Below are 15,442 nucleotides of genomic sequence, written 5' to 3' on the forward strand. Positions count from 1 at the left end.
AGAAAAAAATCTTAGGTTAAAGGGATAGTTTACCCAAAAGTGTGAAAAATCTGTCATCGTTTATTCACCCTCGGGTTGTTCCTGTACAAAGGAAGATATAGAATAATGTCAATAACCAAACAGATCTCATCCACCATTTACTGCCATAATAGGGAAAAAATACTATGGGAGTCGAGCGGGGAGAGAAGCAGAACAAAGTAATTTATCAGGTTTAGAACGTATTAAAAAAAAAAATTGGAGAATAAATCCATTTCAATTGCAACTTAAATAAGCAAAAAATAAATAGTTCATAGCAATGAATCAATATTAATAAAAGCAATTTTGCTCATTGTTAATAAGGTGAACCTTTTTATGAAGTGTTACCAATAAGTTCGTAAAAAGACATTCAACCAAGCTAAAGCCATTTGTAAACATAAGCATTCTATATTTTATATTTACAGCTTAAAGAACACTTGAAATTCTTTAAGTGATCATTTAATAACAGCTTGTGTTTTTCAACATGTGCAAATAATCATGGTGCATTGTAAAGCCGAGTTCAATTGGCTCTTCTGTTGCTCAAAACTGGGTAATTGAATAGAATTAATCAATGGTCCAAAGATAAAGTAATTTAGAAGTTAGCTGTAGTTTAATTTAACGGTTGCAAGACATCACACATCCTTTATCAGTGCGGCTATCAAGACTCCTTTTTTCTACTTAATGTTGTTGCATACGAATAGTCCAGTAGTACTTCATAATGTTGATGAAATATATCTAAATCTTCTAAATGAGTTTACATGCAGAAGGCTGGTGATAAAGAAGGCCTGTCACTTTTAAGACACGTCTATTTATAAGAATGTCTGTGAGAGCGAAACGCTTGTTAACTTCACAGTGAATTATTTTACAGCAGCTTCATCAGTACTGAGCCAGATGCTTTGCAGTGACATCATGTAGAGGAGCAGCCTGTCTTTATACAAGCCTTAAGAATAGGTGTGCAGAATGAACAGCAATAAAGTCACCATTTTTAATAATTGAATTTGTCCTGTAAAATTTACCGATATAAAGACAGGGGTTTTTTTGCAATACTTTTGCACTTCTCATGAGCAGTGAACGTGTATTCGGAGAGTTCAATGCCTAAACAAGTTCACCAGAGAAACTAAAAAATGTCAAGATTTTTTTTAGTTGACTATGACATTTGTACAGGTCATATTTTAACCCGTATGATCTGTATTACCAATTTAATGCACTCCGAAACTATTTCCAAGTTTATTGTGACAGGCTAGAGCATTATTAACCCACATTTGGATGGTGGTGGAGATACAGTTAGTAGGATATAAAGAAAAAGCATATACATTTGGTTACTTCATGCATTTATTCTGACAGTTATCAGAACACAGTGTCTTAAGTGTTTTGTTTAACTTTTTTAAATTGATACTTAAAAAACATACTTAGGCTACTAACTTTACAAATGTTTCTTTGTTGTGAACGTGACAAAGAGATTTTGGGAGCCTAAAGCCACGGTCACACTTGACTTTTTGTTCCTTTGACTTTCAGTCATACGCATGCAAATGCCACAGACCGGAAACGCAAGCCCGTCCGAGCAAAGTAGCAAAGTTTAAGTTTGGTGAACTCTGACCTGCGAATTTGCGTCACGTGAGTGCATGAGACCAATAGAAGATCAAAACATATCATCGCGTGACCACTCACTGGACGTTTCAAGAAACTGTAAATTTTCGTCACCACAACGGAAGCCCCACCACTCTATTCATTCCACTGGACAATAATAAAAAGGCGCATGACGTCAACCGCTTTTCTGCTCAAGAGTTCTTTTTTTTACTCCGCCAAAACGCGAGATGCAGCGGGCGTCAAAAACGCTAGGCGCCTGGCGCGGCGCATAGCACGCAAAACGCTCACTGCCAATTGAGAACAATTCAAAAGAGCGGCGCCTTACTGACTTTGCTAAGCAAAAAAACGTGTTCTGTCTGTATATATAATATATATGTCAACAACATACAACACTAGAAACAAACACGAAGGCAAGTAGGCAGTAGGCTATCCAAATGCATTAGCAATAGCAGGGACAAAGAAATCACATACTCCACAACAGTAGAGTTTTTGTTATTGAACCAAATACAAACATGTATATCACAGTACATGAGAAAATAAGCAATACAATTAAAAATAAGAACCCATTTTTTAAATATAAAATGATATAACCGCATAATATACATTGTGTGTCAAGTTTTTGATGTGAAGAAACACGTGGAGACACAAGGTGAAAAAACGAATTAGAACAAGTAGATCTCATAAAGAATGATGTCTGATATACTGTAGGCCTACATGGTTGCACGTAAGGGTACGATCACACAGAACGCGCTTTGCATGTTCGAAAACGCGAGGCGCGCCGTGCTGCTCTTTTGGTGACTCTTTGAAAAGAGCAGTGCGCAGCGTTTTTTGTATGTTGCTAGGTAACCCAAAACAGCCGCAACAAGTTTCTCCTCCATGCGTTCCGAGCATTGCGACAAGGGAAGCCCCGCCTCTCCACTCATCCGATTGGACAATGGAAAAAAGCGCACATGACGTCAAGCGCTTTTCTGCTCAGAGTTGACGCTCCCTGCCAACTGAAAACAATTCAAAAGAAGCGCGTCTCACAGCAAAAGACGCGTTCTGTCTGACCAGGCCCAAATCTTCTAATTCATATCCAGAGGTTCAAAATGTGTTCTGAGTGATGATTATGTGATGGTGCCCCGGGCTGTAGCTCATCCATCAGCTGCGCTCAGAAGCTCAGCAGTGCTCATCAATGATCGAGATATTGATTGACACTTCTAGACTGCACTCTGACAGAGCCATCAGTTTTGTTCCAGCATCCTTCCCAATGTAGCTATATGAAAGAGATCAATGTCACACAGGAAGGAATTTTTAGCAAGGAAGTATTTATATCCCAAGTGTAGGACTTGGTCATCTTTATTTCGTAGAGAACATGAGAAAAACACCAGTTGTGTTTGTGTAAACACAAGTAAATTATAATTGATCAATATTGTATATGTTTTTTTGCATGCCCATTAATATAATGCTGTGTTATATTAATATTGCAACAGTGCGTGTTATTTACACGCAACTGATGAGAATGGGTTCCTTGTGAGCTAAAAGGGACAAATCCGTGAAAGCTGTTTCCACACAGATTTAAAATCTCAACTCTTCAAAAAAGACAAGCAAAACTTTTATTTATATCTCAACATTTAATTGAAAGAATATGTTACAGAAGTTTAATGTGTTATTAAATCCTCAATGACTATCTACAAATACATTCATTTACAAAGCTAGACAGGATTTTAAAAAATATATTACGCCAATTGTGTTGTGTTGTGTGTTGGAGGTGAACAAGAAAGGAAAACATGGAAAACTATGGGATACATTTCATTTTTGGGTTTACTATTCCTATAAATGTGGTGGTTAAAGCACTGTCTAAATGTGTTTGCCAAATGGTTCTCATAACCGCTGAATTAATAATAAAACCGTTCAAAATGCTCATAAGAGTGTGAGTCTAATTTCCAATAATCTCCTCAATAATAGATGATGTGTTTGAAGAGCGGCCTCATCATACTGAGGTGTTTAATAGCAGCATACATTATTCATACTCTGCTTGTGTCAGTCTATGTCTTTTGTCTTTATGCTGTTCATGTTGGAACTCATTTATATTTCAGTGTGTTTGTCATGCGGCACCTCTAATTCAGTGGAAGCAGCCTGGCAGTGGAGGTGTCATACCTGGGCCATCGTAAACTAAAACAGCTGGTGACTTTGAAGATTACGGTTGCTCTCATGAGAGTCTGAGCAATGGAAAATATACAGAAGTGTGTGAATGTGTGTGTGCGTGTGCCCAGTAAATGAGCCTGAGCATCACCGTGGCAACCTGAAAGCTGTCCCACAGGTGGTTCACACAAAGCAGAAATGATATGAGGTTATCAAGAACTATTAATAGACCTGACACGGGACATATGGTCTTTCAGCCAGCAATGTCAGCTTATTTCACAGTGCCCCATAGAGTAGCTCAGCTGATATAGAGCATTGTGTTAACAGTGCAGAGGTTGTGGGTTTGAAACCCAGGGAACTCACAAATCAATAAAAAAATGTTAACTTTGTTTAGTGACAAATCCAGCAATGAAGTTTGCCTTTGTTCAAACAGTATAAAATATAAATATTTCACACAATACTTGGTGCAGGTTAATCTTTCAAAATGGTGTTCTATTTAGCACTAAAAGTGGTTCTTGGCTCGTAATCATAGGGGAACCACTTTAAGTGCTATATAGAGGATGTGAAGCTGCCATCACGCCCTTTGTTGCATGTTGCAGTGGCGCCGCCATCTTGGGAGGATAATACTCCACTGCTATTATTGTTTTGTTTGATATATGGTGAAATTGAAAGTGAAAGAACCATGGGCTTTTCCTGAACGACTCTGCGTAATGCTATTGCAGTACGAGACCGACCTACCATAGTTACTGTATATATCCTAATCAAAAAAGAAAACACTGCATTGAACGCACTAGCAGCGATCCTCCCAAGATGGCGCAACATTCAACGCGGCGTGACGTCGATTAACAAGCTCTATAGAACCATATCTCTTGGTGCTTTAGGGGTTCTTCAGAGGTTCTATATACTGTAGCACCTCAGTCATCCTAAAGAACCGCTGAAGAACAACTGATGCACCAAGATATGGTTCTATATAGCAAAAAAGGGGTTCCCTTATGATTACGAGCCAAGAATCACTTTTAGTGCTATATAGAACCTTTTTATGGAGTAGTAAAAGAAAGAAAGACGTTAGAATATCAGCAGAATATTTATGAAATATGAAAATGATGATTGCATGATTTTATGAATGTACCATCCTTATATTACCCCTATACCTTACAATATAGGTAACTTGACTCCATATACTTCATATGCAAATGTAGACCTACTATTATATTTGTCAATTTAAAGGGAAAGTTCACCCAAAAATGAAAATTCTGATCAACATTCATCGTTTACTCACCCTCAGATTGTTCCAAAGCCTGTATAAATGTCTTTGTTCTGCTAAACACAAGGGAAGATATTTAGAAGAATGTCAGTAACCAAACAGATCTCATCCCCCATTGACTCCTATTGTATTTATTTTCCCTACTATGGCAGTAAATGGGGGGTGAGATCTGTCTGGTTACTGACATTCTTCCAAATGTCTTCCTTTGTGTTCAGCAGAATAAAGACATTTTTGATGTACAGTTTTAAAGTAGGTTAATCTTCTGTCACCTGGGTGTGCAACAGCAAAACAGCTCACAATATTATCCAGTAGTTTCCTCTTTTGAGGCACAAAACCATACATTGACAATGGCTCTAGTTTTGTTTCATGTATCTTTCTAATTCTATCACTCATGTGTCATGTCGCTGGGTTCCAAAAGCATCTGCATGTTTATAAGATGGTAAAATGCTAAGACGTCTCTTGCTTTTTAGTCTCCTGTAGTGCAGAGCAGTTTATTTGTTTCTGCTTAGTCCCGAGGCACCATCTATATTATGTGATGTGCAAGAATAATTATTCCGCCATCTCTCAATTTAATTTAATTGACACTGTAAATAGATGGGACTCGGCTGACTAACCAGATGCAACACAACAAGATTCCAAACAATTTATCTGTTCACACCAACACTAAAACAGGGCGTGACTTTTTTAAAAAGTACATACATTACCATGTATTTATGTGTTTTCAGAACATTTGTGATGCTTTGCCAAATGCCATGTTTACAGTTCCTTGTGGAACTTGAGCCTTCCACCATAACATCCTTATCTTCTGTGAAAGGCGCAGGACCATAAATTGTTTATCCAATCTTTAACGTTTATCCTCTTTATCCGTTGTGGGTTTCTACACAAACCATTACAATGCTATGGGCTCTTTAATAAACAATAAAAAAACACTATGCAGGATTGATTTTTGCTTACTTTTCCACCCAGGCAAATATTCAACAGCAACTGCTGCAGTATCTCAGAAATCAGTTTTAAGGTTTTTGCAGCAGAAATACCTTAGGTAGAAAGATCATTTTGCCAAAGATTGTGGTGCCCAAAAGAATTCACACTCTGCTGTGATTGAAATGAAATGGATGGAAACCTCGCTGATATTGAACACCTGGTTACATATTCCAGGATTCAGGACAGAAGGCAAGTCTAAAAAGTTCCAGTGTCTTGGAAAAGTAATAGCACGCTTCTCTTCAGGAACAGTACAAGTGCAGTGTAATTCACTATGGTTTAGTAGTGTTATAAGAGTATAAAAAACACAGTTTTACTACACTGTGAAAAAAAATTACAGAATTTCTTTATTTTTTTACAGATTTTCCACGTAAAATGTAAAAAAAACAAAATTTTACTATTTTTTTTACAGATTTTTTTACAGATTTTTTAAAATTACAGAAAAACGCCGCAAATTTACAAGAAAACAGGGGGGAAGTGTAATTTAACAGGGAAAACCCGTTATCTTACTATTTTTTTTACAGTTTATTTTTGAAATACGGTCAGAAACTATAAAATTACAGAACAAGACAAATGTTACAAGAAAAATGGGGAAGACTATTTAATATATATCCTTGTATCCTATCATTTTACAGAAAATAATTTATTTTACGGTATATTTTTGTTTTTCCAGTTTACAGAAAATTTCAGGTTTTTTACTGATTGTTTTTACAGTGTAGGTTAAACAAGAAGTACCTGCTTCCCTGTGGAGACCACCATACAAAACAAAGATGCCGGTGAGCTGTAATGTTGGGCTTTTGAATGTCTACAGCTTGGATTTCTGAGCCATAATAATAATTGTTAACAAGCATCCATCCTGGCTGTCATGGTTTTGGAAGACAATATATTGCAAAAGGTGATGTGTCCCAGGACACAAGAAAATATGAATGCCTTTTGATAATATATTAATGGCATTAAGAATATCTTAGATTTTTTTAAGTGTTCTTTTCTAGATGGCTGTAGTGCCACCTGGACACTGTTGTACACCTGTCACTACAGTGACAGCGCAGCATCACAGCACCTGTTCACAGCAATTAGCAACACATACTGTGTTTTTGAGATGGAACAGGGGGCATCTCTAATTTTACAATCATAAGGGCTAACACAATAAACCAAAGGGGCTTTGCCATTCCTGGGAAATTTCTCCTAGTACAAGTTATGTGCTATATACAGCAGAATGAAATATAATTTACAGAAAAGTTGTATAAAAATAGATAGTGTATTATATGGAGGATATAATTAATATTGCACTTAATTATTATTGCACAGAGTTATTAATTGCACGGTGGGTAAAAAACATTGAACTGTTCAAGAGGTAGATGGCCTGAGGGAAGAAACTGTTTTTGTGTCGGGTTGTTCAGTGCTCGGTAGCGCCGACCAGACGGCAGCGTTGTGAAGAGATGATGGCTTGGATGTGAGAGGTCCAGGGTGATTTTCTGATGTATACAGTTCTTGGAGGGTGGGCAGGGGAGCACCAATGATCTTCTCAGCAGTCCGAACCGTCCTCTGTAGTCTTCTGATGTCTGACTTTGTGGCTGAGCCAAACCAGACAGTGATGGATGTGCAGAGGACAGACTCTATGACAGCTGAGTAAAACTGTTTTAATAGAGTTTGTGGTAGGATGAACTTCTTCAGCTGATGTAAGAATTACAACCTCTGCTGGGCTTTTTTAGCAATGGAGCCAATGTGAGTGTCCTACTTCAGGTCCTGAGAGATGGTGGTGCCCAGGAACCACTGCTGCCCCAGTGCTGTTCATGATGGTGAGATGGAGTGCAGGGGGGTTTCTCCTGAAGTCCACAATCGTCTCCACTGTTTTAAGCGTGTTCAGCTCCAAGTTGTTATGGCCGCACCAGACAGCCGGCTGCTCAGCCTCCTGTCTGTACGCAGACTCATCTCCATCCTGGATGAGGCCAATGAGTGTTATGTCGTCTGCGAACTTCATAAGTCTGACAGAAGGGTCCTGCACAGTGCAGTCATTGGTGTACAGGGAGAAGAGCAGAGGGGAGAGAACACACCCCTGGGGGGCGCCAGTGCTGATTGTGCGGGTGCTGGATGTGAGTTTTCCCATTCTCACTAACTGCTGCCTGTCTGTCAGAAAGCTGGTGATCCACTGACAGATAGAGCCAGGAACAGATAGCTGGGTTAACTTTGTCTGGAGCAGTAATGGGATGATGGTGTTGAAAGCGGAGCTGAAGTCCACAAACAGGATCCTAACATAGGTCCCTGGACTATCCAGATGTTTCAGGACAAAATGCAGCCCCATGTTAACTGCATCCTCAACAGACCTGTTTGCTCTGTAGGCAAACTGCAGGGGGTCCAGTAAGGGTTCTGTGATGTCCTTCAGATAGGCCACTACCAGTCTCTCGAATTACTTCATGACCACAGATGTGAGAGCGATGGGTCTGTAGTCATTCAGGCCTGTGATTTTGGGATTCTTTGGGATGGGGAATATGGTGGAGCGCTTGAAACAGGAAGGAACTGTGCACAGCTCCATGGAAACCTTTAAAGTTACTTTTAAGCCTACGAATTTAAAAGCATGGTTATGACAGAAACGTTGAAAAGAAGAAGATATGGACAACTTTTATGAAATTCAAGGCTAGATTTATGATTCTGATTCTTTAAAAAAAGTTTCAGAGATTTTTATCTTTCAAATAAAAAACAGCCGCCAAGAGAACTGACTTATTTTAACATTCATATTGTGACATTTTGCTGGGTAAAACCTAAAAAATGAAGGAAGGAAGGAAGGATGATTTTATCCATTGAAAATGAATGGTAAAGAGATATCTTTATATGACAGGCAGTTGGAAGAGCGGGGGGTAGAAATATAAGGTTTTCATCTACAAAAACACTGCAAAAAATGACATTCTTACTAAGCATTTTTGTCTTGTTTTTAGTGAAAATATCTCAAACTTCTTAAATCAATATACAATTACTTGACAAGAAAAGTGACCTAAGATATTTAGTCTTGTTTCATGAAAAATAATATAAGAATTAAGTAAGTTTATGGTAAAAACAAGCAAAGAAATCTGTCCATGGGGTGAGAAAAATAAACTTGGTACTTCAAGTACATAATTCAAGTTTATTTTTCTCACGGCATCTTTCACCCAGGATAATGGATGTGATGAAAGTGGGATCGGGCACACAACTCGTGAGATGTCTCTCTGATCATAGATAAGAAAGATAAATATGCTATGTATTTCTATAATCATATATCCCCGAAACACAGAAAATGCCTACCCGACGAACCCAGTGAAACCTCGGACCTCCTTTCCTCCATTCATATTCTTGACTGCTTCCCTGTCATGCATAAGGCATGGGAAATGTCCTATTGGGCAATTCAACTGTGCTGAAATCGGCAAACTACTGCCAGTAAGTTACTGTAATTTCTACAGCATTTCTTTGACAGTGCAACATTAAAATCAGAAGTTTAGATCTCTGATTATTTCAGTTTGATAGTACGATGAGTGACATATTGAGAATATGTCCTGCCGACCTCACAATAACCTGTTGGTTGTTTATTGAAGGATGCAAACGTAAACGCTGTCAGAAGTCACAGGACAAATACAGTATATTGATGTGTGACTGAGACATGACAGCGAGCCAACAGTGGAGATCACCCCCTGAATGAGCGAAAACTACACCTCTGTCACACAATCCTTTGCTGAAATAATCTTTCTATCTTCGGTTTACTCTTCTCACATAACACAGACATGGCTGACTGGCCGTTCAAGCAGCTCCTTCTCAGAGCTCTAGTTCCACAGACAGACACGCTAGTCTACAATACAATGAAACTGAAGCATAGAAATGTGGTCACAGGGTTGGTGAATCCTTTTCTTGGATGGCCATTACAAGATCCTAGAGGCCATGCCCTTTAGCCTCCTTGTTAGAGTGCCCCCCTCCCATGCATGACCTAATGCCAGTTCGGGTGGGACCGGCTACATATACAAATTGTTGTTATTAGCAAAGCTTTATGGGAATGGTCATTCGTTAAGTATTGATCTAATTGGTTCTTGTGTGTTATTATGAGTTCAATAACGAACCCACCAGAATCAATCATATTGGGCATGTGTACATCATGTGACTTCAGCCGAGGTCAAGAATTTCACAGAAAATCTTGCCTAAAAGTTTAAAATATTAATTTTTTCACTGGCCTATTGCTTCATTTGGTGGCTAGTCTATAGTGAGAATAGTCATTAAAGGGCTTGGGGCTGTCCATGTTCGTATGTGCCATCGGCCAATCACAACTGTCATGACATCATCTTCCAAAGTGATTAGTCACATGGCTTTATGGCTCAGGGTAGTGGTTGAAAAAGCCTTACTGCAGAACTGAGCACCCATGAGCAGATGACTGATTTAAAACCGGTTCTGCACCGGCCGAGTATTTACCATGATGAACAGGAATACTAAAACGTATCTTTCTTTCAAGAAAGAACCTTGTTGAATTAAACACATTTTTTAAACTAAAGATGAAATCATGATTTATATAGCTATTTGCTTAATTATGAAGGTATCCTACTCGGCACGCTGTTTTATTATTTACTATATTATAACGTGAAGGACTACACCTGCTGTACACCCAGTTGCATAAAATATTTTTAAAAATGTATGCCAAAAAGTGAAGGTAGTTTGAAAAACAGATGGCATATTATATATTGTATATTTTATAATATATACTTTCTATTTTACATAAAATAATATACTGTATTATATATGTGACCCTGGATCACAAAACCCGTTTTATAGCATGGGAATATTTGTGGCAAAAGCCAACAATACGTATGGGTCAAAATTATAGATTTTTCTTTTATGCTGAAAATCATAATAAGTAAAGATCATAGGGTTGTGACAATATTATCGATATCGTGTTATCCCAATAGCAAACTTGTCTCAATATTATCACGGTCACATGACTGTATGAAAGGATAGGTCTTAAACCAGCAAACCAGCATCAAAACACCAAACCAACAAATGCTGTTTTTTTCAACAGGGTGATAATTGAAACTTTTTGGAAACTTGGCTGCCGCTTACTCCAAAATATTATATTCGAATATATCTTACATACTTCCAAAAGACCTATTGGTGGCCTGACAGTCACCTAAAGTCCACCTATAGCCATTTACAGATAGGTCTTAAATACGGCAGTATATTTCAGCACTTCCTCTCAGGTTCAAACCCTCTGAAAAATATATTTATTTATTTATTTATTTATTCACTCAATGTATGTCATCTTTAACCTCTTTTATAACATCACATCAGTGGTGACATTTCTGGGAGATGTGCCTAAAATACACTGTGAGTGTGTACTCCCCCTCTGTGACTGTGAGGAAGCTGTCTCGAGCCTGAAATCTCCTCGGTGCTCTGCTCATGTCACAGGGGAGTTTTAGGGAAAGCAATTACTGCTGACATTTAGGGGAATGCTTAAAGGGTCAGATGTTTTTCTGCAACAATGACAAATTATCTCCTCATTCTAGTGTAAAATGCCTCATGCCGTGTAAGTCTGCAGCTTTTTACATTAACATGCCACATGAATTCAAAGGAAACTGCACTTTACAGTTTAAGTTTTCCAAATCTAAATAATGAATTGAGGAGAATCTTCATCTTAGAGTCTGTTGCCAGTACAGGCTAGAGTTTGCTTTAATACTCATTTACAAAAATGCTAGTTATTTTGCTATGATAAACATGAATCAGTTACAGTTTTTTAAGCAAATGTAAGAGGTGTTAAACGCATTACAATGTTTAAACTGGCATAAAATATTCTGTGGTGCTTTTATGTGCAAAATGTCCCACAACAAAGCAAGAGCGTTTTGAGAGATTTTTTAGGACGCTGCCATATGGATCATACGATGGCTGAACTTCCACCCAATTACCAACCATCCAATAAACAAATACGTTTGTTTGTTTGTTTGTTTGTTTGTTTGTTTGTTTGTTTGTTTGTTTGTTTGTTTGTTTGTCATTTACTATATTTTCCAGTCCAGTTTTTTTAACCCATTCCACACCGCTGTGCATTCCATTGATGAATTCTAATTTGCATAAACTATCCATCTATTTGATTTAAAAATTGGTGTTTCCAAAACTGTAGCATTTTATAATGGGTATATTGAAAATACCTGGTAGTTTGGTCTACTATTTCGGGTTAAAATGAGTGTGCAGGTCTTTCTCTTTGCCTCTGTTGTAATCACTAAATAAAAGGTGTATGAGATATGTGGAGGGATTTTTATGTTTTTTTAGGGATCCACAGCTTACAAAATTCCCTTTCAACCAAATGAATTTTGTTTTAAAGACAATCTCAGTTACCGTCATACTTTTTGGAAGGGCTGCGACACACAGAGGTTGAAACTAAAACAAGAACTTTTCCGAACTGTTCTGAACCAAAAGGAATGTTTGTTATTCACTGAAATGACCAGGTTCACATTAATAAACACCTGAAAATATGTTGCTTTATTCCTTCATTTCAGGTGTAGACAGCAGCTCTGTTGAACAGTGAGTGTAACCATGGCAACTCCATATTGCTTTTTGGGAAATGGGTGTTCCAAAAGGGTTCAAGTTCACTTAACTAGTCAAGGTTGATGTAGGATATAGAAAGTAATTAGTAATACGTAATTAAATACTTTTTGGAGAGAGTAATTTGTACAGTAATCTAATTACACTATTGAATATGTAATTAGTAACTAGTAATTAATTACTTTTTCAGAGTAACTTACCCAACACTTATAGGACGCAAGGCACCATGAACACTCAAAGGTCAAGACCCACAGCATGAGTTCAGATCCTGATACCAAGGACAAAACCATTTAATGAGAACCATTTAAATGACTATATATAAAAAGAAATGTATTTTTAATGAAGTGCATAAAACATAAAGAAAGTTTTGAGTCAATGAGTCATAGTGACTTATTTATGTTAAGTATTCTGTTGTGTTGGTATTTAAAACCGTTTCTGCATGTTGGTGGTTTTTAGAGGTTACCAATATTTGGGTGACATCTGCTCGCTCTGTGTGCAGTAAACAGAAGTCCACACCAGGGATCAAATGAATATTTCAGATCTGATTTTAGGTCAGTTTGGTTCTCTCTAATGATGAGGGCACAGAGCATTTCTGTCTAATATAAGCTGTCAGAGCAGCTCTCAATCTCTAGTGGTGAGACAAGTTGGCTTCCAACCTAACACAACATTTATCACAACAGACAAATAAATATGCAATATTATACAAAGAAAGTTTGGTAACGCATTATAGCCACTTGTTAATGATGTCATTAGCAAACTTTTTATAATGACACAACATAATATGGAACTGAAGTATCAGTAGTATTTTTCAGTCATATATGTTTTTTTTTTCTTTTTCTTCTCTCCTCCCCTTACTCTCTAAAATCAGAACAGTCTGTTAAAATACGTTTTTTTTTTATTCTGACAGCTGTGTCCTCTTGACTATATGTGTCCCCTGTGAGTTGTTGTTTATCCGAGAGTCACATAGATGTCTAATTTGAGTGAACTTCTGGGTTCACACGCATGAAGAGACTAAACCACAGAGACAGACCCAGGTCAAGCAAAGATAATCAATCCCTTACCTTCAGCAAAGCAGCATTCATTACTGTGACTATGTGCTTCAAATCATGTCGAGCTGCCGCCTCTCACAGCTTTTTGGAGCATTGGCATCCTATAGCGACTTTAAAGATTTCTCGAATTATAGCAGCGGCCGGATTCACAAAACATTCTTAAGAAGAAAATGATTCTTCACTGCCATATTTTTTCTTAAATTCTAATTTAAGAAAAAAGTTAGGAATGTTATGTATTCCCGAATAAAAAAACGTTTTCAGACGGTTCTTAAAAATGTTCTCAAGATTGATCTTGGGAAAAAAATTAAGAAGAATCCAAATTCTCGAAACAAAAGCTGTAGTAAATATCATCTTCAAATCAAGACAGCCTCACGGTTGTCTTAAATCTCAACAGGTAAGATGTTTAATAGTACATGTATTTGGTTGTTTCACATGTGACGTGAATTGTATTGAGCCAGAATCATAATTATTTACGTTTACTTGCCATTAAGGAATTATTTATATAATTATGTAATTATATAAACGTAGTGCTTTTTGTATTATTCTGGGACAAAGTGACTCAAAACGGAGAGGGTCACAAATATTATTTCATAGTAACACACAAAAATTATTATAATACGTATCTTTTTTTTACGTTTGCTAACATTTTAGCTAACATGCGATCGTAAATGCCGTTTAACATATCACATGCTATATAAGAATGCAAGGTGCTTGTTACACACATAAAGTTTATTGTGTAACTTAGATGAACATACCACACAAGCAAGCGAGTGTAATCATTGACAAAGCGTATCATTTTATTCTTACGACAAAAATGAGGATGTTCTTATCTGAAATATCTGAAAACACTTTAAGAAATCCTTGAGAATCGCACTTACAAACATTCTTACGAACTTCCTATAATTTATCTTAGGAACAATCTTATATTTTGTCTTAAGAACAGTTTCGTGAATCTGGTCCCAGATTATTGTAGCCTACTTCTTAAAAAAAATCAATCTATAAAATATGTTGAGAAAGATTCTGATTTCAATACAACTGAACTCTTTTGTTATCTAACAGCATTACTCAATGCACTCTGAAGTTAAATGCCCGGATAACTTTTCAAGGAAACTTTGTTAAATTAATAATAATAACAAGCAACATTTTTAAAAATGTGTGGGGTCTCGAGTTTTGTATGAATTTTTTTTTTTAAATGACTGTATTAGGATTCACTGGATAAATATATTGTAAATTGTACTGTAAAATACTGTAAAAATACTGTAATTTGCCCATGATGTTTTGCAGCATCCTGCTGTATGGATTTGTGCATTTCACAGTAATAATGCTGTAAAAACTACATACGTCTTACAGTTTAGAGTGCTAATGCCAAAGGAAAAATGTGAAAAGTTTTGTTAAAGCAAACCACTTTGAGTGGTAAAGTTGATCATTTAAACTTCACTGGAAGAGGTATAGAAATACTTTACAGATTCCAATTACACTTGGCGATGCATATTTGGATGGGGTCTACTTTTCTAGCCTAAATAAATTCTGGTCATGCATTACCAACAAAATTCAGTCAAGTTGGGTCAAGTTTTCTCCATGCAAACAATATTTTTCATGAAATTAATTAATTGCATAGGATTGATTAGTGTAATATTTTCTGCATATTCAACAGCATTCTTTTAAAGGACCAGTGTGTAATTTTTGGTGGATCTGACAGCAATATAATACAATATAATATACATACTGTAACTGTGTTTTCAGAGTTGTATAAAGACCTCATAATGAAGTGTTATGTTTTTATTGCCTTAGATGAGCTATTTGCATAATTTGCCATGTTTTGTCAGCTTCTGTAGTGCTTTGAAAGGATGTGGTGGAGTGAGCAGTTCGCAACAATTCGCAACCT

General features: G+C 37.0%; 1 long non-coding RNA gene across 1 annotated transcript in view; it reads left to right on the plus strand.

Annotated features, from left to right (window-relative positions):
- LOC130555251 (uncharacterized) overlaps positions 1 to 15,442 on the plus strand; it is a 74,168-nt gene that overhangs the window by 52,762 nt on the left and 5,964 nt on the right. The window lies entirely within an intron of this gene.

Source organism: Triplophysa rosa, linkage group LG6, assembly GCF_024868665.1.
Source record: "Triplophysa rosa linkage group LG6, Trosa_1v2, whole genome shotgun sequence".
Lineage (NCBI taxonomy): Eukaryota > Metazoa > Chordata > Actinopteri > Cypriniformes > Nemacheilidae > Triplophysa > Triplophysa rosa.